This window comes from Benincasa hispida, chromosome 5 (assembly GCF_027475165.1).
Source record: "Benincasa hispida cultivar pf3 chromosome 5, pf3_genome.v1.1, whole genome shotgun sequence".
NCBI classification, from domain to species: domain Eukaryota; kingdom Viridiplantae; phylum Streptophyta; class Magnoliopsida; order Cucurbitales; family Cucurbitaceae; genus Benincasa; species Benincasa hispida.
In genome coordinates this window covers 43998796-44025739 of record NC_143482.1, presented here as the reverse complement: position 1 = coordinate 44025739, position 26944 = coordinate 43998796, and the positions used below count along the sequence as shown (strand labels likewise).

The window sequence follows — 26944 nt, the reverse complement described above, 5'->3', positions numbered from 1 at the left end:
ATTGTCTTTTTTTTTAATGTCATTGTCCAATCCATTTTTAATGTCGGTCAAAAAGTATAACATGACACATCATCATCGAACGTTGTGACTACTGTAACAAAGTACGTATGACATATTATTCATGTATGGATTGTAAATCTATTACATTTAATCCGCAAATTCTGTTATAAAATTATAATTTAATAGGTCATACAATAATTCAAGTCTTGAAAATACAAATTACAAGTAATACAAACATTATGAGTTTACTGCCCCTCTCTACTTGGTAAGTATGGATCCCTTCATAATTCTTCTTGAACAGACCCCATAGCTTCAGCAGTGTCTGGTTATAGGCATCTTTGTCTGACCACTGTTGTTCAAAGGATCACAAACAAAATGCTTAGACAAATAATGCATAAATAGTAGTTTGAAAGCTTATTCAGAGGCGCAAGAAGTATTCAAAATGAGTAATCTTACCCAAAAAAACCTTAAACCTTAACTCAAGCACCTTGAATCAAATCTAAACTACAACTAAATAGTACCCATGAGTCATAAACTAATCATAACATCTACATATATTTCGAAAAGGATATAAATATAATGCCTAAAACTCACTAAGACTGACCAAGGTACTTGCTGCAAAACGGCAGAGACATCTATAAAGTGCTCAGCTTCAAATTGAATATGTTATCTCCACTCTGTATTATCGTTTGGACTCAAAGCATAGCAAAAGACCTAAAGAGGAAGGGGTCAGAAGAATAGATAGGAGAAAGAGGTTTCTCAAAGATGCCAAAACATAAATTATCAGAACTCAACATGTTCTCTGTTGTGCATGCCAAAAACAGATCCCATAAGATGTGATAAGGGGTGATTATCAAAGTCACTGCTCATATAGCTGCAGGTCAACAACTTTAGTAAAATGAACACTTTCTAAAGAATAAAAAGAACAACTCTCAGTAAATGCATACCCAATTCTCAGCCTCTCAAATCCACCATTTCGCTTTATAAGAATCAGTGAAGGGTGGTTGAAACTAGGAAGTGAAAATTGAGGTGCAATTTTCAAACAGTGTGATGCATAACTGCGGCTATAAGAACCACGACTTTGACTTGAGCACAGAATGGGCAGATGAAAAGGCACGACATCGGTACTCAGGGATGGAAATGCACAGGCTTCAACAATTACGGCTGCTGAACTGTCGAAAAGCAAAGTTGGAACTAATGGGAGAGATAGAAGTGTCGAATGAGAGGGGTTGAAAGAATTCCCCACATAGAAGCTCGAATCACATAATAAAAATTCAAGGTATGCCAAAACATAAGCATAAGCATATGAAAGAGGAAAGGATGAAATTAGCATTCAAAATCTAAAACTCACATGATCCAATGGCGAAAAAAATGAAGAATCCAAGAAGAATAGGGTCAACAGAATAGTCTTTTCCCTTTTTTGTAGTAGTCTCAGGCACAATCCCTCTTCAAAATGTTCTTGAACCTTTCCACCTTCCAATCCTTAAGATGCGTGATGTCGTCTACAAAATCCACCAATCAAATAAAATCAAATCACAAATAGAAAAATCTGCAATGCCAAGACATGATCCAAGAGATTGAAAAGAACTGCCTGATCAAAAGTTAAACTACAAGCTTTACAAGTCCAGGAAAATATGAAATAATCACTAGTTTATCATTAGTTTATTTACATATATTTTTCATCCTCATCAAACCTTTCTCTAGTATTTGCTATCTAAAGATTAGCACAATATAAAACAAAAATTAAAAGCAGTTTTAGACAGGAAATGTTTTTCCATAAATATTAAGTTCTATTAGATGATGATCAACAATGTAAAATAAAAAATAGGGGAGCTGTCCAAATATAATCAATTTTCTTTCTTTTCTTCCGAAATATTTGCTTGTATTTTCTCTTATAAGAAGTATTGAATATAAATTGTGAAAGAAAGAACCACAAGTTTCTTCCAGCCTTGTATTTCTACAATCTTCATCGAACAAGTATATCCAATCCTGTTGTCAATTTCAATATTTTAGATCTCTGTGTTTGGTTTGTAAAAGACTATAAAAAACTATGAGGGACTTTTTGTGGGATTCGAAAAACCTGTCTAACCTATCAGAAGCAACACAAATCCACATATTCGACCAAGTAAATCTACCATTGTCTAGAGTGAGATCTAAAATGTTGAGATGATGACAGAACATAAAACTATAAAAAGCTTTCGTAGATCTATCTATGGAATCTTTCAAAAAAACTAACCACACTAGAGTTCCTTGCTAAGTACCAATAAGATCTGCAAAGACCAAAATATTACCAAGTTGTAATTAAGTTAATTTCTCTGTTTCTTCAAATTTTCCTTCTCTTTTCTCCTACAACAAGTATTGTATACATTGAGAAACAAAGAGAATTCGTACTATCATATTCCAATAAATTAATAGGTTGAGTAGAAGAATACCTTTAATGATGTCGTGATGGACTTTACAGTAGAAGACTCTCCAACACCCCAACAAAGAATAAAGGTCAATAAAGCTAGAAGAACCTGGAGCCAGTACATTAATAGAGAAAACTCCGAAAAAATCTTGCCCATTTCCAAGCCACTTTGGAATATTATCTTTGAAAAGGGGAAAGATCTCAAGAAATGAGATAATTTAACCAGCTAAGCTTCGTGCTATACTAGCTACTCCAATATGGTAGTCAAGCATCAATTATGCAAAACAAGAAAAGCAGTGAGTTCATTGAATGCTACATATGTATACAAGTATGAAGAGCTTAAACAATTCAATTACTAGAAGTATCGAGCAATGAAAACAAATAATTGATTTTACATGGAACATTTGCCATTCAATGAAGGATACGCCACCATAGAATGATAAAACTAGATTTTTGTATCAAGTTTTTGGTTCAAAGATATCTGAAATCATAAAATATGCATCACAATATCCCGATCTGTTCAGTGGTGAAACTAGCAATCATTGACTTAAAATGCAAACATCACAATATTTATCCAAAATCCAGATCCAAAACATCGAAAGTTCACCAAAATCTGAGTCACCACGGACGGACGACACCACGAACGGATGGCACCATGGACGGACGACACCATGGATGGACGACACCACGGGCGGACGACCACGAACGGACGGCAACCACCTGATTCGTACGGCCAAGCTTGGACGACGGTAAGAGAGAGCCTTTTGGAGGGAGGGTTTTGCATGAGCTTGGATGAGGGTTTGGGGGAAAATGGCGTGGTGCGTTCTATGAAAAATATTAGGGCTTTATTCATTAAAAGTAAGAAAAAAAATAAATTAGACCTTTAATGTCGGTTTTAAACCGACATTAAAGATCCGTGTTTTTTTTTTAAAAAACCGATATTGTGTTTCCAATTTCACTTTTTTCCATCGACATTAAAGGTCAGAATTCTTGTAGTGAATATCTCATTTTGATATGGGGATGAAGTGGGTGTTGTTTGCAATGCTTTCATTTGAAAGCTTCTAATCTGAAGTTTGTTTGTTGCTTTAAGAGGGGGGAAATACCTTTAAAGTTTGTGGTTTTTATTTATGTTTCCAACTGTTGGCCTATTTTGAAATGTTTGATTTTTCTTTTCAATTTTTAAATAATATAATTGAATTGAAAAAATAGTTTACAACCAAGCTAAACTATGTTATTAAAAAAATGGCTATGGTGGGAACTACAAGCTACCAAACTACGGTGGTAACTAGACTTTATTTACTTTTTTATTTAAACACTTTGCACTTTGTAGATTGCATTTGATTTCTTCTTGGTTCACATATGGATGAAATCATAAATCAAAATAGGAGGAAAAGATACAAAAGAAGCATAGTGGATTAAGTGAAGGTTGTAGGCTAAGCAACTTACGTCTATACAAACATGAGGTAGTTTCTCTATGCTCATCTAATCTATTTCTACCTTTTTATTTTTTATTTTTTTGGTAATCTTTTCAATGGATTATATAGATTTTGAGTTATCTTTGCCTAAGAGAAAATTACTTTTGCTGTATACATGTATGTTTTGATGGTTATGCCTTGCTTGTTTCGTTGTTGGTTAAAATCAAGGACTAAATAGACTCATTTTAGCTAAAGATTGTTACACAAAAAGAAAGGTGTTAATTTGTAGTTAGATTGTTTTGAATAAACTACAAGGATTTCTACTTTTTGCTTTTTTGTGGGGAATATATTGTTATTGAAAATTTTAGTTTCCAAAGTTGTTAGATAAAACTAAAAGAAATGAAATATTTTGTTTGCGGGAGGAGTTGATTGATGCCTTAAATCTCGTGGTTTTGTAGTTTGTAAATTGTATTTGTATAAAATATTATTTATTTAATAAAATAAGTGATATTTTATTTGACATTTAGTTGCATTAACTCAAAACTAATAAAGTAAGATCCAAGGTTATTTGATGTAACTTAAACATGTATATGGAGATATACAGGTAGACCATGTTTAAGTAATAATCTAAATAGTTTGCAGTAGATAGATAAGTCGGGTACCTTATCCTGGTAACACTACAGATACGACCCGCTTTGTAATTTTTACAATTTTTGTAAAGTGTTACAAATTATCTGATCTTGATTTTTTATGTGGAGACATATGAGCGAGGGTACATATACAAAGAGTTTGTATAAGACCAGACCACGAGATGAATGGTCTCTCTTTATAACACCGTTGCTAAAAGAGACTTACATTTCACCAGGATGACCATAGGTGACTTGACCTTAATCTTGAGTGAGTTGTGAACTCCTGCCAATGAGGGCGGTCCTTTGATCTGCATGGGTGAGAGTGGCCAGATTCGCCGACTTAATATACCTACTATAATGGGGATTCATCTTAGTAGGGAGTTGGAGGAACATAACTATACAAGAAGGAGTAGATAAATTAATCCCTTAAGGGAGGCTGATTCTAGGTCTTGAACAATGTGAAACCACACAGTCTCCTAGCCCATGAGGGGTTCGGTTAATATTGGACTATGACTAGGTATTCATTAGAGGGATTAATGGTATTTAAGAAGTTAAATGTGAACTACAGGGGTATAATAGTAATTTTGATCCAATTTTACTTACGAGCAATTTATGAAGGGTCAATGAACTGTTTATTGGTTATATCTAATGACACACAAATATATCTGTAGTGCGAAAAGTGCAGTTTTCGGTTTTTAGTGGAGTGATCGATAGTTAATGAAGGTTGATTAATTTAATTAAAAATTTTAATTAATTAATCTCATATCATTGAAACTTTAATCTATAGATTCATAAGGTCTCATTGTTAGCTCAATGACGAATAATGAGGATCAAATTAATTCTGGATTAATTTGAATTGTTCAAATTAATTAAAGAGAATTAATTGTATATGATACAATTAATATAATGTATGTGATACATTATAATATAAAGTTTTTATGAGAGAAACAAATATTTGAATATGATTCAAATTTTAATTATATGAATATGATTTATATAAAAACTATAGGTTAAAATTAATGTGAATATGATTCATATTAATACTATAGTTTAACATATGAGAGAATAATAATCTATAGGTTATTATGTGTAATATAATAAACTATAGATTATATATTATATGGGATATAATATATGGTTACATCTAATTATATTAATGTGATATAATCAAATAAAGAATTTTGAACTTTAAATTCAAAATCAATTAACTCCTAGGGAGTTATTTTATTAAGTGGTAAGTTAATTCCCCATCTTTTATACACATAGTGGGGTAGACGATGAAGGAGGTGGTTTTTTTTTTTCAAACGTGAAAAAAAAAATTGGTTTTGATAGATTACTCTCCCTCTCATCTCAATCTTCCATCTTCTTTATAATTTTCTCTCCTAAAAAACTAAAATCTCCCTTCACCAAATTTAACACACAAAAGCCCACAACTCTCAATGGTTCACACCTTTAGAATAATGAGGAAGATATTGTGGTGGTGTCCTCACTGTGCTATTCTTGGGTTGTTGCATTCGGTGTTTAAGTTCGAGAGGAGTTTATTCATAGTTCGTGATTTCACAAGAGGGGAAGCGAAAAGAATGTTCTTCAAAAGTTAGTAACATATTCCCTGTCCTCTCTTTGTTAATTCAGTTGAAGCATGCTTAGGTTCTATGTTGTTTATCCTGTTTTTTCCATCACTTTGTATTTTATAGTTTTATAAAATTGAAATTAGAGACATGAATGCGTTCACATGCTTCCGCTTCGAGAATTCAATTCCTTCAATTGGTCATATTCAAATCGTGTCTCTGATTTTTGTGTTTTTTTTAAAAAAAATTGAATAAGAGTTTTGGTGGGATTTGAGCACCGCAATTTAAATGTATATTCGTTTTGCACTTGAATGTTTCAAAAATTGACATAGATTTACTGTTTTATTCAATTTGATTTGAAAGGGCCCAATGTTTTAGGGTGTTTAATTCTTACAATTGAGTCTGTAAGTTTGTGTCGCTCATGGTGAAGTGTTTACCAAGATTCAAGCTTTAATTTAGAGAAATTTGGAGCAAGAACAGAGCAAAACAGATGAAAGATCAAAGCAGCGCAAAACATTCTGCCTTAGAGAATAAGGCGCAATGTAATTACGTTGTGTGTTACGCTATAAAGTAAAATGCCCAACATACCTACGTTCCCATAGCATTGCGACGTTGATGTGGAGCTCAGCAACGTTGCAGCAACTCAAAAGTCAGTGTAACGATGCTATGTGCAGCGTAACGACACTGGTGTTGAGCATCGTTATGCTCCAAGAAGGTTCGCATGCATCAGACACCTTCAGATCATGGCTTCGAGTCCTCCAGTAGCAGTTGAAGGCAGTTTTTTTTAATTATAATTTGTAATAATTAATTTATTCTCCATTTAATTAAAAAATTAATATAATTATTATATTAATATAATTAATTATTTAGGATGTCAATTTTGGTCCAATATTGCTTTTATTATTTTATACATGTGATATATGTTTTATTTAATTATATAGCATATTGTATGCCATATAGTATAAAAATCCCACCATAGGATAAACATTATTTCGTGCATCATTTTAATATAAGTGCTATATTATATAGTTCCATGATTTAATTAAGCATGCTCATGCATCTTATTTAATATAATTATTATATTGTTTGATTGCATGCATATTTAATATATCTATACATCATATTATATTATAATTGTGGGAAAAATGTCATTTTAGTCTGCGAGTGTTCTAAAATAAGTGTGTTTGATCCCTGAAGTTTTAAATTAGTCATTTTAGTCCCTAAGTTTTTAATAATAGGTTTAAAAGGTCCTCTTCATTAACATAACTATTTAAATTAACAGATCTATCCAAGTATATTATTTAAATGTCAATGTTTCTTGTTGACTAAGTTGATGATTTGGATTTAAATTGTCTCATGAAGTTAACTCAACTTCACGTCATTTTTATCTTTTCTCTCGTGAAATTTGTCTCGTGGAATTACTTCACCCTACAAGCTTCATAAGAAATGAACTCAACTTCATGTCATTTATGTCTTTTGTCTTGTGAAGTACTTCATGAGATGAACATCAAAAGACGAACTTCACGAGAAATGAACTCAATGAACTCAACTTCACGTCATTTCTGTCTTTTGTCTCGTAAAGTTCGTCTCGTGAAGTAACTCAACGAACTCAACTACACATCATTTATGTCTTTTGTCTCGTGAAGTTCGTCTCATGAGGTAACTTCATGAGACAAATTTAAATCCAAGTCATCAACTTAGCCAGCAAGCAACATCCGTATTTAAATAATCTACTTGGATAAATCTATTAATTTAAACAGTCCTGTTAACGAAAAAGACCTTTTAAACCTATTATTGAAAACTTAAAGACTGAAATGGCTAATTTGAAACTTCAAGGACCAAACGCACCTACTCCAAAGAACTTGGGGAATAAAAAGGTATTTTTTCCCTATAATTGTTATAATATATAGTTTAGATGAATTGGTATATATGTTTTCATTACTTTATAATATAAATGTTATGTTAGATGCACGGTATAGGTTTAAATTGTTTAAATATATCATTAGATGCACGGTATAGGTTTAAATTGTTTCATTTTCTTAATAAGTGTTATGTTAATGAAATTAGAATTAAAATATATAATCAAGAGTTGCATGCAAACATAGGTTAAATTAAATGTTTAAAATTGATTTCACCTACACCTATGTTAATAATATTTCTAATATGATTAAAAATAGGTTTAATCTTTTAATTCTCTTCTAATAGGATTAAATTGGATAAAATAAAAGATAAAATTTATAACATATTGTCTATAGGAGACCTTTTTCTAAGAAAGATTTTGTCTAGAGTGGGGTATTTAAGCTGGCGGAAATGGAATATTCCTACTTGAAAATTGACCTGGAAGGTGAATTAGACAAATATGTTATAAGCATACAATAAATTATTAGGCTTATGAAAATGTTTAATGAACAAGAATTGTTATTATTAAACTATCCAATATAAGATTATATTGGGCAAATTTGACAATCACTTAGTTAAATTATTAGCTGGTTTTTTCTTAGTTAATAAACCCTAGATTTAAAATACTCAGTGGGAGGAAAATGATGTATATGATATGTTAATTTCCTTTCACGTTTCTCCCTAAATAGTTTACACCGTGAGATCTATGCTCAGCCTCAAAACACCTTCGCTTGTGTCCCCCTACGGATGGTGTTTACATAGGTCAATACCAACGTGAATGAAAAGAGTGTTTATAAGAAGTGGGAGAGGGATGTCTGTCGACACATCCCACGATTTCATTGATTGGTTTGTTGTAAAGTTTCATGCTTGACCTCGAGACACCTTTGTTTGTGTCCCTCTACGAATGGTATTTGTATAAAATTTTTACACAAACTTCAAAAATAGATAAGACTACTTTAGTTTTTGCCCCAATCAATTTTTCTCTACGGTTGACTCATTGGGGCAGAACTCTAAAATCTAAAATGAAGGATTATATTTATAAGAAATTGTTAAGTAAGTTAATGATTTATGGACCAAATAAAGATGACTAACCGTTATAGGGATCAGAGTTATTCTGGTGTAATGGTTGGTTGAGATTGTCTCAATTCAATAAACGGGTAACTGATCACCCTACAATGGATTTTATCCTGACTCACTGAAGCATCAATACGAAATAGCTGTCATATAGGGTACATTAGATTTTTGCTAAAATTTGATTGGTTTTTCATGAAAAATGCTTTAATAACTAATATAAATAATTTGTATCATTTTAGCAATCTTCAACTATGATTGCTACATTAAAGTTGTTAAGTGCTAACAAACTAAATGGCGACAACTATACTAGTTAGAAAAACACATAAACACTGTGCTGATAATCGATGACTTGAGGTTTATCTTTGTTAAGGAATGTCCTCAAGTGCCCACTACTGGAGCATCTTGAAATGTTCAAGATGCATATGATAGATGGGTCAAGGCAAACGAAAAGGCCTGAGCATACATTTTAGTTAGCTTATCTAAAGTTTTGGCCAAGAAGCATGAAACCATGATCACTGCATACGAGCTTATAAATTCATTAAGGAAGATGTTTAGACAACCGTCCACAAAACTCCTATTTTATAAATACGAACAAAACTTTATTAGATTTGGTTAAACCACTTTTAAACCAATCAATTTTGCAAAATAGTTTCAAGTACCCTAAGTTATAGATTTCTATTTTGCAATGATGCCCTAGTGAGGTAAGATAAACGTCACCGGTGGGGTGATCAGTTGCCCCTTCGCTAGAATGAGACATTATCAACCATAAGGCAGAATCAACTCTTGGAACTGAACCTAACAACCACCATTTTTCGGTTCAAAATCGTTAACTTTAACTATTCCGCGTAAGTGTGACCCCTCGCTTTTGGTACTAGAGTCCCGCCTTAATGAGCCCACCGTAGGGAAAAAGTAGATTAGGACAAGAGAATAAGTTATCCTTTTACAGAAGATCAAATAAAGAAACAGGCAAAATTTCCATCCTTTAAGGGGACACTCCCAGGGTGCCTGGAGGCGATGCGCAGTAACTTTATTCAACCTAACGAGGGAGACTGAGGGATATGCTATCGCACTTTCCACTCCCACTTACGATAAACACTCTCTCCATCCACCTTGATATTGACCTACCCAAACACCATCCATTAGGGGGACATGCCAAAGGTTTGGCGAGGCCGAGGGTCGATCTCATGGTGTGGACTATTTAGGAGAAACGTGAAAGGTTTAAATGAAGCATCTTATGCCCCAAGTATCTTCCACTGAATGTTCTACCTAGGGTTCATTAACCTAGACAATCCGACTATTGATTTTAGTCTTAGTCATCTTTTTAAACTCTGCTCATAAACAACGTTTGTCTATGAAATATGAACAAGTTCAAGTAGTCACATTTAAACACTTTAATAGACTGTCCTTAACTTGCATGCATGCATCAAATCTATAAAATTTACCTTTCCAAGTAAGTTCCCAGGTAGGAGTGTTACATTTCTGTTAACTTAAATACCTCAGCCTAGACAGAACCCGCCTTAGACAAAAGGTCTCTTATAGATAGATTTGCTACACTTTAACCTTTTATTAGCCAATTTAATCCTATTAAACTAATTAAAAGATTAAAGCCTTAAGGTATCTAATCATATTAGAACCATGATCTTAGGTCTATGTGATCCAAATTTTAAACACTTTAAAACCATGAATTAAACCTAAGTGAGCATGCATGTCTTTCTTATTTCTTTTAGTTCTAATTTCTCTTTAACTTTTAAAAAGAAACAAATAAAACTATTGCGCACAACGGGGCGTTTATAACATTTATAAAATAACCTATATGTCATACTTCATGCAATGTCCGATCATTACTATATATAACTTTTATATAATGTGTAACAACCAAGCAAACATGTTATCATTCACCCTTATACTATAATAATTATAATAAAAAGATGATGCATGTCAATGCTTTTTATGCATGCATAAATATAACTCTTATATTATATGATGCATCAGTATATTCTTACATAATTAAATCGTGCTTCTCTAAATTATAACAATTACAATAAAGAGATGATGCATGACTATTGCATAACCTAAAGTGGGATTTACTATATGTGCATACCATATAACATATAAAAAAAATACATCGCATGTAATAAATAAAGGATTAATGAACCAGGATGAGCATTTACAAAAATCGGAATGAAAAACCTTATCTATTACATTTTTCATCGAGCAAACCGGTTCAGAGGCGAACCGGGTCTTGAACCGCCAGAAGGTCTTCCATCGTGTAGTAAACGTCGTAGGTAGATGATCGTTCAGTGCGTACTAGATGATAGAAGCATTATTAAACGATCACGTAGATGATGACGAGGCTATGAAGTCTGATCGTCTATGCGATCGCGTAGTGCGACGTCAGTTAAACGATTTACCTTGCATTACTAAGCGATCGTTTAGTTAATTACTAAGCGATGAAGCTTGTTGACCTAAACGATCGTCTAGCGTGCACGCATTAAGCAATCCGCAAGCATCTCATCGTCTACATGATGCGTGCAACCAAGTAAACGATTTACCTCGCGTTACTAAGCGATCATTTAGTCAGTTACTAAGCGATGAAGCTTGCTGACCTAAATGATCGTCTAGCGCACGTGCGTTAAACGATACTCAGCGATCGCGTACCCGATACGATCAACTCTTTATCGGATACCCTATCGTTTAAACAATGCGTTCATCAGCGATCACGTACTCCTTCATATTTACGATGGGATCAAGAGCGATCATGTAGCACATCTTCTGCACGATGCTATCAACCCTAAATCGCCTCCTTCCTCGAAGAAATGCAACGCTTGCACAGATTGCGTACCACTCTTATGCAATGCTTGCACAGATCTGCTTCTTCGAACGACTAACTTCAAACAAACTTTGAATACAGACTCGATAATGATCATTAATGTCCAAAAACAAAGAGGCTTTATAAACAATCGCAAATGTAAAAGGATCTAAATCAAACCGAGACTAATCATCCCAAAAACATCCATTAATTTGCACAACCACAACAAATTTAACAATTAAATCAGTGTAGAAATGCACCCACCATGAATGTAAATCTTATTTCGTTGCAATATATGAAATTAGAGTATCAGAACCTGGCTCTGATACCAATTGAAGGATCTCTTACCAAAGAGTTACATGAGCGCGTTCGGATCGCTCCTATCTCACCGTGACCGAAATACACATTATACATTCAAAAGATACAGTTATGCAAACAAACACTAATTATCGGCATGCTATGAACAATAAAATAACAAGGGAAAGAGTGTCATACCAGTTGAAGACGTTCTTCAAACTCCAGCACTCACAGCAGCGGAAAACCTCCACGCGATCTACCAACGGCCAGCAAAACATCGACTGCAGCAGCACGAACAATCGCGTACACGAACGCCGTGGGGATGACACCACTAGAAAAGAGCCTCGGGTATTCTTGGAGTGAGAACCCAAAGTGTGGTCTTTGGTGAATTTAGTAGAGGAAGGAGGAATACCAGATCGTGTAGGCGATAAGCAAGTTGGAGGAAAAAAGCCACTATCGTATAGCAGAATGCTTATCGTTTAGGAGAAGCTACACGATCATGTAGGTTTTACTAAACGATCGTTTAACAAAATCGACACACTACACGATCGTTTAGAGAAGTTATACAATCGTGTAGGAAATAGTGTGCGATCGTTTAGGCGTGAGGTAGACGATCGTTTAGGCGAAGAAGAGCTATCGTATAGGTTCTTGATTCTCTTAAACGATCATTTAGGTTTTCACCAGCGCGCACTCTTTTTTTCTCTTCGGGCATCGATTGAACAATTCAAAAATGAAAACATTTTTCATTTTAATTCATTGGTTACAATAACCGACGGATTCCACTAACCCACATCCGAATGTGAATTTTGGCTTAATTATCATATAATTAACCAATTAATTAATTAATTAATATAATCATATTATATTTTTATCCGATAGTTTGATATCACATATCTACTATAATATTTTCTCCTCTACTTGATATAAATCATATTTATATCTAATTTGCTCCAAAATAATTTATCTCATACATTTAGCCAATTATATCATATATAATTAACAAGTCCAATTATATCATATATAATTGAACTTCCTCTTGTCAATTTGAACATTTCAAATTAACCCAAACACTGGTTCTCGACTTTATCCAAGCTACTTAAGGGACCTAATGGGCCTGTTGCTCGAAGCTCCAACGATCTGTGAATAGCTGACTAAACTCTTTAGCTACGAGATCCACCATTCGTTAACTGTCAGGCATCCCACTAAAGACCAATAGCTGAACTCTTCTTATCACAGATATATTTCTGTGTCCATCGGATATAACAATCATGAGTATGATGACCCTTCACAGATGCTCGTAAGTACAGCTGGGCCAAATTGTCATTTTTCCCCTGTAGTTACATTTCACTCTTTAAGTACCACTGATTCCTCTTATGAAGAATACAACATAGTCCCTCAATGGCAGGAGTTTTCAACTAACTTAGGATTGAGGTCATGTTACCTATGGTCATCCTAGTGAAGTGAAACTCTGTCATGAAGGTGTTATATAACAAGACGTTAACACTTCGTGGTCAGGTCTTATACAAACTCTTTGTATAGGACGCTCTCGCTCGCATGTCCCCAACACGAATAATCAAGATCAGACCATCTGTAACAAGTCACAACCCTTGTGACCATTCCATAAAGCGGGTCGCATCCGTAGCATTACCAGGATAAGATTTCCCTCCTATATCCATATACTACAGACCATTTTGGTTATCACTCAAGACATGATCCACTTGTATGTCACTACATACATGTTTGAGTCACATATAAATAACCAAGTATTTTATGTTTATTGGTTTGTGGTAAAGCAAATAAAACAAGTAACTAAGCAAAATACAATATGTGAAGTAAATATCATATATTAACAACATAAGCGTTCATACAAACTATTTACAAACTACAAGACACGAGACTTTAGGGCATCAACCCCAAAGAAGGATCGTTCAAATTGCACTAGAAATTGAACACTAACAATTACAGTCAATAAACGGAAACTAACAGGTCATACACGATACGAAATTACAGCATGCTTTTATAGAGAGTCAAGGGATAAAATATACATACCTTTGAAGACTCATTCTTCAAACACTCTCGATCACTCCAATGTGTCCAAGAACAGCACCTCAGCTTTCGAACACAAAGACCGGTGCAACAGCACGTTTAACAACGAACACAAACTCAACGATCTCAATGATCACGAACCCAACGAATAGCCTCCAAAACCTCGAACTCAATCGAGTTGAGTAAGGACATCACCACAACGGTTACCTTGGTATTCTCGATGTGAGAATCCAGAAGTTATGGGCTCTGTATGATCTTGGTTAGAAGAAGAGAATGAAGGAACAATAATCGTGTAGATGATTGAGCAAGTGGGAGATGAAACAGTCTATCGTATAGACGAATGCCCTACGATCGTTTAGCTACGACCAGCTGAGTGAACTATCGTATAGTGACACTCCACGATTGTTTAATCTCTTTACTAGCTATCATTTATGAAACAATTTCACTTGATAGCTTTGCGGTGAGTTTCTTCCCGAAAGTAGTAACTCTTCTAAAATGAGGAAAACATTTTTTCTTTTATCTCACAGTTACCATAAAACCACTAATAACCACCCACTCAATTTGTTATTAGAGAAAAAAAAATAATTATCAAATAATTAATATTATTATAAATAAATATGATAACCAACTTACCATATTATATTTATACCATATAATTTTAATATTTCATCTCATGAAACATATAAACTATAGTTCTTTTTCTATTTTATGGTACTTAATGTAAATCATATTTACATTAATCCTCCATTTGATGTATCTCATATATCACACTAATTATATCATATATAATTGAATTTTCTCTTTTCAATTTGAACATTTCAAATCAACCCCAAGAATTGATTCTCAACTTCAATCCATTGAGCTACCAAGGGGACTTTATGGACCTGTAGCTTGAAGCTCCAATGGTATGTGAATAACTAACTAAACTCTTTAGTCACGAGATCCACCATCCATTAACTGTCGGGCACTCCACTAAAGACCGATAGCTGCACTCTCCCCACTTCAGATATATTTTGTGTCTATATCAACCAATCAACAGTGCCATAACCCTTCACAGATCGCTCGTAAGTACAGTTGAGCCAATTTACCGTTATGCCTCTGTAGTTACATCTAACTCCTTAAGTACCACTGATCCCTCTAATAAACATAAGTCATAATCCTACTATGACTGAGTCCTTTCTTCTAAAAAGAGGTTGTGGCCACTATGTTCAGGCTCCAGAATCAGCCCTTAAAGGAGCAATCTATCTATTTATCCCTGCTTCGGGGAAGGAGTGAATCCATATTGTGTAACTGAGTTCTCAGTTCCCCAATCAGACAAATCCCCAAAAAGGTAGGCTTGTTGAGTTGGCAATCTGGCCACTCTCACCCATACTAATCAAAGAACTGCCCTCAAAGGCAGGAGTTCCCAAAACACTCAGGATTGAGGTCATGTCACCTATGGTCATTTAGGTGAGACGTAAGTCTCAAGTATCAACGGTATTATATAAAGTGACTAGTCCTCTCGTGGTCCGGTCTTATACAACTCTTTATATAGGACACCCCCACTCGCATGTCTTCACATAAATGGTTAGGATTAACCATCTGTAGTAGTTCACAACACTTGTAAACCTCTACAAAACGGGTCGTATCCGTAGTGTCACCAGGATCAAGTATCCCTCATTTATCCTTATACTACAGACTTTTTTAGGTTATCACTTAAGGCATGATCCACTTGAATATCTCATATACATGCTTAAGTTTACATACAATAACCATGGAGCTTTGTTTATTAGATATGAGTAAATGCAAAATCAAATAACTCTTATTTTATTTCTAACAATGTGTACAATGTTTACAAACTACGAGACTTCGGGAGAATTAGGACACCAATTCCAACAGTTCTATGAATATTAAAGCAAGATGAGGGTTTGAATATTTCATCTCTTTTATAGATGATTATTCTAGGTATGGGTATGTTTACCTAATGCAGCATAAGTCTGAAGCTCTTGAAAAGTTCATTTAGTATAAGGATGAGGATGAGAATACATTAGGTAAAAAAAATTAAGACATTTCGAATTGATCAAGATGGAAGGATTTAATGAAGGAACTCTAACTGGAGAGAACCGTGAGCGGAAGTAAGATCGACCCAAATTTCTTTTTCGTTGAATATAAGTTTTACAGTAAAACAAAAACAAGATATACATTCACTTAAATTATAGCATGCAATACTAAAAGAAAACTTAGGGTTTCAGAAACCCTTACCTTTTAAGAACACTTTCTTTAAGAATCCCTCGAACAAATCACGAACAGATCTTCTTCTCCAAAAAGGGATACCACTACTTGAGAACCTTTTGTATTCTCTTGGGACAAACGATTCAAGCAAGAGTTATGGGCTTTGCTTGAATCCTTGGAAGAGGGAAGGAGATGGAAAGGAGGAGAGGGAAAAGATGAACTTTTCTTCTTTGTTTTTGCTTTCTTCAGTAGAATTTTTCTTCTTTGTGTTCGCTTTCTTCTGTGAGAACTCTTCTCAGAGATAATTGAGGAAGAAGATGAATCTCCAACCACTCTCTTTCACAACCCACATAAATTAACTGAGAGAATGGGTGGAGGGAGTTGTAACTCTTTCCCTTTAATTAATTTCAATTAAATTAATATATATATATATATTTATATATATATATAATAACTACTTTATTATATAATACACACTATATGTTATATCAAATATAACATATAACCTATAGTTTTATATTGCATCAAATACAACATAACCTATAGATTTTTTTTCTCTTAATAATACATGACATTTAATATAAATCACATTTATATTAAATTCACTTATATGCATTTCATCCATATAATTGATATTTGGATCATATCCAAATATTTAATTCCTCTCGATATAAATCATATTTATATTAAATTTAATTACATGAATTTCATTCATATAATTAGTATTTGAATCATATTCAAGTTCCTCTCATATTACCTTAAATTATAATGTATCAAATACATTATATTAATTATATCACATATATAATCAATTTAATTAATTATATCATATAAAATTAATTCTCTCAATTAATTTGAACACTACCAATTAATCCAAAACTAATTCTCAACTAAATCCCTGTTGAACTACAAAGGGGACCTTATAGACCTGTAGATTGAAACTCTAATAGTACTTAGATAATTAATTAAACTCTTTAATTAAATTACCCAACATCCGTTAGTTGTCGGTCACTCAACAAAAGACCTACAGCTGCACTATTCGCACTACAAATAAATTTTTGTGTGCATTAGATATAACCAATCAACAATGCGATGACCCTTCACAAATTGCTCGTAAGTACAGTTGGGCCAAAATACCGTTTTGCCCTTGTAGTTACATCTAACTCCTTAAGTACCACTGGTCTCTCTAATGAACAATAATTCATAATCCAACTATGACCAAGTCCCTCTCAGGCCAGGAGAGGGTGTGGGCACTATGTTCAAGACCTGGAATAAGCCCTTAAGGAAGCAATTTATCTATTTCCCCCTACATCGGGGAATGAGTAAATTCTGTCTTGTGTAGCAGTGTTCCCGGCTCCCCAATCAGACGAATTCCCAAAATGATAGGTTTGTTGAGTTGGCAATCTGGCTACTCTCACCTATACAAATCAAAGGACCGACTTTATGAGCAGAAGTTCACAACTCACTCAGGATTCAGGTCATGTCACCTATGGTTATCCTAGTGAAATGTAAGTCTCTATTATTAACGGCGTTATATACAGAGATTAGTCATTTCATAGTCCGGTCTTATACAAACTCTTTATATATGATACACCCGCTCACATGTCTCTACATGAACGATCAGGATTTGATCATTTGCAACACTTTACGACACTTGTAACACCTACAAAGCGGGTCGTATTCATAATGTCACCAAGATAAGGTACCTAGTCTTATCCATCTTCTACAGACCATTTAGGTTATTATTAAATAATATCCACTCGTATGTCTCTACATACTTGTTTAAATTACATGAAATAACCTTGGATCTTAGTTCGTTAGATTGAGTATATACTAATAAAATAACACTTATTTTATCAACCACAACATGTTTACAAAAAGTTTACAAACTATGAGAATACAAGGAGATGTAGGACACCAATCCCGACATTTAAGATTCTAAGACTATTTGATAGAACATGGAATTGTATCTCAACTCTCAGCACCTGTTACACCTCAGTAGAATGGTGTATCAAAAAGAAGAAATAGAACCTTGTTGGACATTGTTTGGTTTATGATGAGTTATGTTCATTTCCTTGATTCGTTTTGGGGTTATGTAGTAGAAATTGCAGCTTATATTTTGCATTGTGTTCCATTCAAGAGTATTTCTAAAACATCTTTGAAATTATAGAATGATCATAAAAGTAGTTTACATAATTTCCAGATTTGGGGTTGCCCAACATGTATGCTTAAGGCGAATCCTAAGAACCTCGTTCAAAACTATGTCTATTTATAGACTACCCCAACGGAATGAGAGGTGGTTGCTTCTATGATCCTAAAGATAATAAAGTGTTTATGTCGACAAATGCTACATTTTTAAAAGAGGACCACATTAGGGAGTATATACCATATAGTAAGATAGTGTTAAACGAGCTTTCCAATGAAACTACTAAAATTTCACCAAGAATTAATGAAGAACCTAGTATATCAACAAGAGTTGTTGATGTAGATTCATCTAGTCGGTCACATCCACTTCAATCGCCAAGAGAGCCTCGACGTAGTGTGAGGTTTTCAAACCCACCTATTCATTACATGGATTTAATAGAAACCTTAATTGTCATTTCTGATGGCAAGGTTGAGGATCTATTGTTCTATAAATAGATAATGGATGATGTGGACAAGAATGAATGAATCAAAGCTATGAATCTTGAAATTGAGTCTATGTACTTCAATTCAGTCTGGGATCTTGTAGAAAACATTATGGGGTCAAACCTATAGGTTGCAACTGGATCTACAAGAGGAAAATGGGTGTGGATGGTAAAGTACAGACATTTAAGGCTAGACTGATGGCAAAGGGTTATACCTAGGTTGAGGGAGTTGACTATGAGGAAACTTTCTCACTTTACCACATTATAGTCTATCCAGATACTCCTATCCATCGTCGCATATTATAACTATGAGATTTGGCAAATGGACGTCAAGATTACCTTTCTGAATGGAAATCTTAAGGAGACCATCTATATATAACAACCAGAGGGATTCATTTCCCAAGGTCAAGAGGAAAAGATTTGCAAGCTTAATCGGTCCATTTATAGAGTGAAAAAAGCTTCTTGATCTTAGAATATTTGATACTACAATCAAATGTTATAAGTTTGATCAAAATGTTGATGAGTCTCGTGTTTACAAGAAAATCGTCAACAGTTCAGTAGCTTTCTTAAAATTGCATGTAGACGATATCCTGCTCATTGGGAATGATGTAGATCTATTGACTGATGTTAAGCAATGGTTAGCGGCCCAATTTCAAATGAAAAGTTTTGGAGAGACATAGTTTGTTCTAGGGATCTAGATCTTCAGCGATCGTTAGAACAAAACGCTGGCTTTGTCTCAGGCATTGTACATTGATAAGATGTTTGTCAAATATTCGATGCAAAATTCCAAGAGAGGTTTGTTACCTTTCAGGCATAGAATTGTTTTGTCTAGGGAACAGTGTCCTAAAACACCTCAAAAGGTTGAGAAAATGAGAGCATCCCCTATGCATCGGCTGTTGGCAGCCTAATGTATGCAATGTTATGTACTAGATCTGACATTTTCTATGCAATGAGGATAGTCAATAGATATTGATCTAATCAAAGATTATATTACTGAACAACAGTTAAAACTATCCTCAATAATTTTCATAGACGAAGGATTACATGTTTGTTTATGGGTCTAAGGATTTGATCCTTATAGGATACACTAATTCTTATTTTCAGACTGATAGGGATTCTAGGTAATCCATTTCAGGACCAGTGTTCACTCTTAATGAATGGAGAAGCACAAAGCAAGGTTATATAGTTGACTCTACCATGGAGGCAGAGTATGTAGCAACTTGTGAAGCTACCAAGAAGGTTCTGTGGGTTAGGAAGTTTCTGACTGATTTGGAAGCTGTTCCAGACATTTCGATTCCCATCGCTCTCTATTGTGATAATAATGGTGTTGTGTTGAATTCCAGAGAGCCTAGAAACCATAAACATGGAAAGCATATAGAGCGCAAGTATCATCTTATCCAGAAGATTGTGCATCGAGGAGACATGATCATCATAAAGATCACTTCGAAGCACAATGTTACTGATCCATTTACAAAGGCTCTCATGGCTAAAGTATTTGGGGGACACATGGAGAGTCTAGGTCTAGGAGATATGCTCATCTAGTCTAGGGTAAGTGGGAGATTTTACTAGGTACGTAACGTATGCCTTAGTTTATTGTGTTTTGTGTACTTTACTGGTTTGTACTTTATATTTGTACACCCTACTAGCTTTAAGACAAGTGGGAGATTGTTGTGGTTGATGTCCTAAATCTCATGGTCTTGTAGTTTGTAAATTATATTTGTACAAATATATTATTTATTAAATAAAATAAGTGTTATTTTATTTGACATTTAGTTGCATTAACCCAAACTAATAAACTAAGATCCAAGGTTATTCTAGTGGATCATGTATGTGGAGATAAATAAGTGGATCGTGTTTAAGTAATAATCTGAATGGATTGTAGTATATGGATAAGGCTGAGTACTTTATCTTAGTAACACTACGGATACAACCCATTTTGTAATTTTTACAATTGTTGTAAAGTGTTACAAATAATTTGATCCTGATCATTCATATGGAGACATACGAGCAAGGGTATCCAATACAAAAAATTTGTATAAAATTAGACCATAAAAGTAATGGTCTTTCTTTACAACACCGTTGCTAGAAGAGACTTACATTTCACCAGGATGACCATAGATGACTTGACTTTAATCTTGAGTGAGTTTGTGAACTCCTGCCTATAAGAATGGTCCTTTGATTTGCATAGGTGAGAGTGGCCAGATTCGTTGACTCAATATGCCTATCATTTTGGGGTTTTGTTTGATTGGGGAACTGGGAACACAGCTATAAAATAAGAAATTCACTCCTTCTCGATTGTTAAGGCAAGTATATAAATTTCTCCCTTAAAGGTTGATTCCAAGTCTTGAACAATGTGTCGTCACTCCCTCTCCTGGCCCAAGAGGGGTTCAGTTATAGTTAGACTATGACTAGTTATATAATAGAGGAATTAGTCGCACTTAAGGAGTTAGATGTGTCACTACTTACTGATTTAAAATCTAGCAAACATGGGTGTATTTAAGGAGAATTACTATTTTTTTTATTTTAATAATTGTACCTTTCTTTCAAACTTTGCAATATGACATAGGGATTTATAAAATAAGATATTCAATTTTTAATCCCTTATGAATATGATGTCAAAGAAAAATCATGATACTTTTCTTTTCTTGATTAGACGTTGTATTTACATTATTAATTAATTTCTCCAAAATACATGACAGCCAATTGAATTTCAACATCAAGCAGCAATACAAATGATTGTTTTTATTAATATCAAGAGCTACAAATTCTAGTTGGGTAAGGTTTGTCATGATAAATCTATAACAAAAATATATATTAATATCATAAAGTTTGACACGGTAACTATAACAAATAATTATACTCATATTAGGATTTTTTTTTTAAAATAATGTTATTTTAATATATATTGACAAAAATAAGGTAGGATTGAAAGTATTTTTAAAAATAGGTGTTTGCTGAAACTATTGACAAAATTAGGGTAGTGAAATTGTGTACGGGGTACACGATTTCCATGTGGAAAACTCGTGTACGGGGTACACGATTACCGTTTAATCCAATCAGCACCACATCGGTTGACTGATTGATCGATCCCATGGAGACTCGTGGACCCGGTCCACAATTTATTTTTCTTTTTTTAAAAAAAATAGATTGACTAATTATTATTTTTTAATCGGAGATGTACATCAATATTAAGACTTTAGGAACGGGTCCACAAATTCCTTCATTATTAATCTTAATTATATATTTAATCTACAATGAAAACATAATTATCTTGCACTTATATTTAAAAAAATGTCATGATATTAAAGAAGATTTACAATTAGTTCTTTAATTTACAATTTGAAAATGAAAATTTACATAAAATTTAAAAACGACCCCTTGGCCCTTACCTCTCATGGAGGTTGTCTTTGTATCCTTCTAAATTAGGTTCACCTTGTTGTCGTTGTTGTCTACGATGAATACATTTTCGATCGGTGTCAGCAACATTATGTTGTCTTGTTTGTTGAATAATACCTTCTATGTTGACCAATGTTTACTGACACATTGAACCCAAGTCTGGTAAGTTGTTCTGTACTGAATATTGTTGTACATCTCCGATAAAATTATTCTATACAATCAAAAAAATAAATATTAAACAATATTCATATCATATATATAGAAAATGTCTGATTTTAAATCTCTTACCATGCAGTAATAATAAGTATCGTCAGGTGTGATAAATCACCTCGTGATTGAATTATACTAGGAAAAGTAGTCATCTCATATAGCTAGTCCATTTGTTAATTCTCCCTGTGCACAACGATCATGTCGTCCATGCCAGTAGGATATATATTCCGCGTGGATTCAATGCCAGTCTTGGTCGTGCTTACCTCTCAAATTAATCTAGTATAATACTATGAGCGTATAGGACAACGAATGTATTTTTTTATAGCAAGCTATAAATCTGTTTTAGTATTAAACAACATTCCTTTCTGTATTAAACTACAGTTATCTACACCTATATTCATTTCCTCCAAAGTACTAGTTCACATGTTGAATTTGTAATTTCCCAATCTATTTAGGTGAACATATCCGATGGTACCAACTCAAAATCATGTTCCCCACTACTGTCATTTCTAAATAATTCATCAACTTCAACGTCAATGTCACTATCTCCATCATTTTCAGGTTCAAGAATAATTAAATCTTCAGGACGCATCGACATATTTATAATTATTTTTTCATGAAAAAAATATATGCTAATATGTCAACGCAACACAATCCAATTTCTAAGTTCAACATATAAAATCTAAATATTATACATTTAAATCAATCCAAATCTAAGATTCATAAAGTATACATTTAAATCAGCCAAAATTTAAGATTCATAAATTATACATTTAAATCACCCAAATCTAAGATCCATAAACTATACATTTAAATCAGCCCAAAGAAAAACAAAATAATATATCCATGAATCATACATTTAATTAGCCTAAATGCAAACAAAATAATATATATATGAACCAATCTTCATTTTTAAGTTCATAAACATAATCTAATTTCTAAGTTCATAAACTACATTAGAACTACACATTAAGTTCATAAACTACATTAGACAAAATCAGAAAAGTAGCCCAACAAAATCAGCCCAACAAATAGACTAACATATACATATATTTCTAGATTTAATCCAACAAATAAATCATGGATCCATAAACTACACATTAAGTTCAGCCCAAATGCAAAAAATATAAGTGCCATAAAATATATATATATATATATATATATAAAGATTATATATTTGAAAACAACGTAGGAAATTTGTTTTACCACAATCAAAGAGAGGAGAAGCTTTTGGACGAATGGTTGGATGGATGGTTGGACGGACGGTTAAATGGAGGCATACAACTTAAGGTAGGAGATTTTCGGATAATTTGTTTGGATGGACAAATAGAGGAGAATTTTGGACGGGGAAGACGGAAGAAAATAGGAGGCAGAAGGCTTTCGAATGGAGGAAGAAGAAGGGTCGCGACGGTTTAATGGAGAAGGGTGTCATGTATCCGGTACATGACTTAAGGTAACATGACCTCAATCCTGAGTGAGTTGAGAACTCTTGCATTATATGGTCCTTTGATTTGCATAGGTGCAAGTGGCCTGATCGCCAACTCAAACTATCATTTTTGGGATTCGTTTGATTTAGAAGCTGGGAACTCAGCTACACAAGATGGAATTCACTCCTTCCCTGAAGCAGGGGTAAGTAGATAAATTGCACCTTTAAGGGTTGATCCCAGGGCTTGAACGATGTGACGCCGCACACCTTCTCATGGCCTGAGAGATGTCTATACATAGTAGAACTATGTTGTATTGTTCATTAGAGGGATCAATGGTACTTAAGGAGTTAGATGTAACTACAGGAACAAAACAATAAATTGGCCCAGTTGTACTTATGAGCATCTATGAAGGGTTATCGTATTGCTGATTGGTTATATCCAATGGACACAGAAATATATCTGTGGTAAGAAGAGTTCAGCTGTCGGTCTTTAGTGGAATGCCTAGCAGTTAACAGATGGTGGATCTCGTGGCTAAAGAGTTTAGTCAGCTATTCACGTACGGTTGGAGCTTCGAGCCAAAGGTCCATAAGGTCCCCTTGGTAGCTCAATGGATTCAAGTTGAGAATCAGTTTTTGGATCAGTTTGAAATGTTCACATTGACAAGAGGGAGTTCGATTATATATGATATGATTGAACTGGTTAATTATATATGATATGATTGACTTTATGTATGAGATACATTATTTTGAGGAAAATAGATATAAATATGATTTATATCTAGTGGAGGAGAAAACACTATGGTTTATATGTGATATTAAACTATAGGTTAATGAATATAATATGATTATATTTATTATTTTAATTTGACAATTATAGGATAATTGTGCCCCGATATGATTTATATCTAGTGGAGGAGAAAACACTATAGTTTATATGTGATATTAAATTATAGGTTAATGAATATAATATGATTATATTTATTATTTTAATTTGACAATATAGGATAATTGTGCCCGCTGTTTTCTCCATAACCGTGTGTTATTGGGAGGTTCTATTTAGTTTTCGTAACTGAAGAATAAAATAAATATCGTTTTAATTTTGCAAAAGATCAAGTAATTCGTTCACAAAGTGTATACAGCCTGGCATAGCAAACTGAGAGACTATACGATAGCTCAAAGTTACTACACGATTGTATACACGTACGCATCTTTCTAAACGATCGTACGATCACAGTCTATTTACTATACGATCATATACCTTCTTCTAAACAATCAAGCATTGTCTATACGATAGACTCTGCCTTCCCCCACTTGCTTGGTCGTTGTTTACGATCTTCTTTCCTCCTTCCTTCTACAAAATTTCATCAGAGCTCACACTTTGGATTCTCACACCGAGAATACCGAGGGTTCCAAGTGGCAGTGCCATACCCATTCTTGTGTTTATGTGGAGGTCGTTCGTGAGTAGACGACTGGGTTACGTGAACGATTGCTTGGACAATCCAGCAAGTGGAGTAGTCCCTGTTTGAGAGAATGATTTTTGCTGAAGGGGAGTCTTCAACTAGTATGTATTCGTTCTCTTATTGTTTATTTGTTAAAAGCATGCCCGTAATTTGTAGTATAATGCATATTTGTTCTGTTTGAATGTAAATGTTGTAATTCTGTCACAATGTATTTAGAACGATCTGCTTCCGCTCAGAGGTACTCTTGTATAAGATTTCCTTCAAAACTCAACATAAGTTTATATCATTTATTAAATTAAATCTAGTATATATAAAAAAAAATAAATAATTCACGTACGAGGCTAGTAATGGGAGTAGTAGAATTATGCACTATTTCGTGTATATACTTTTGCACATAGTACCCGCATCCTACAGAATCTAATTGACGGGGTACTGCATATGAAGAAGTTGAAAACAATTATTCTTATGTTTGAATGAACGTAAATTGTTAAAAAAATGAATGCAAAATTTACCTTTACAAGTTACCATTTTAGAGAAGACTGATGATATTGGATATCGTGCTTAGCTTGCCATGTCTTCAATCTACTAAATAGTTTGAAAACATTAATTAAACATAAATACTTGAATTAAGAGCTAAGAAAGTTCAGTTACACTTACATATTTATAACTCCATGAAAATGCTCTTGAATCTTACTTCGAATAGAGTCCAAAACATAAACATAATTTCTTGTAGATTGGTTACAATCAATATCCAATGAGAACTATAACAAGCAACAATTTTGAAATATTAGTACGCGTATAATGCAAATTAAAAATGACTAAAGAACTTGTATTTACTTACCCGGTGTTATATGGAATAAGAACTAATTGGTCCAAATTAGCCAATTCTAGTTAGTTGGTTAAATTTCTAGATTGAAGATCTAGAGACTTGATATGTGGCGATATTGCTTAATCAATTAAAAAAAAAAAAAAAAAACTTCTTAGTAATATCACGGCCACATTCATCCCAAAGATACCTAAACAAAGTAAAAGTTATTATTTAAACATGAAACAAAATACACATGAAGATTGTGAATCTAGATGAGTCATACGTACATAATGTATGTCAATATACACATATAACCAATTTCAACCATATTGCAATATTTGATAAGATTATTGCGGCCTAAATAAACAAATTTGTCTCTTCCAAATATATGCTCGTTCAAATTAATACGGATCATGTCTACATCGTTCATGTTGTGTATGACATGTTCATTCAAGAGTTTGATGGTGCCATTGGTGTCCATATATTTGGAGGAGTGGCCAACACTTTTAGTTGTTGAATGGTCCTACCATAACCAAAGTTACAAAAATTTAAAGTAAAAAATAATAATAAATAACCAAACTCATATACTGAAAAAAAGGCATATTTTTTTCCTCGTCAACTATAATTACAAGTTCACGAGGCCATGTTATGAAGTTGGCCAT

The 26944-nt window shown here is 33.6% G+C and overlaps 1 pseudogene; it reads right to left on the bottom strand.

Moving 5' to 3' along the window:
• Positions 1-783: 783 nt before the first annotated feature.
• Positions 784-26944, bottom strand: LOC150036176 (uncharacterized; annotated as a pseudogene).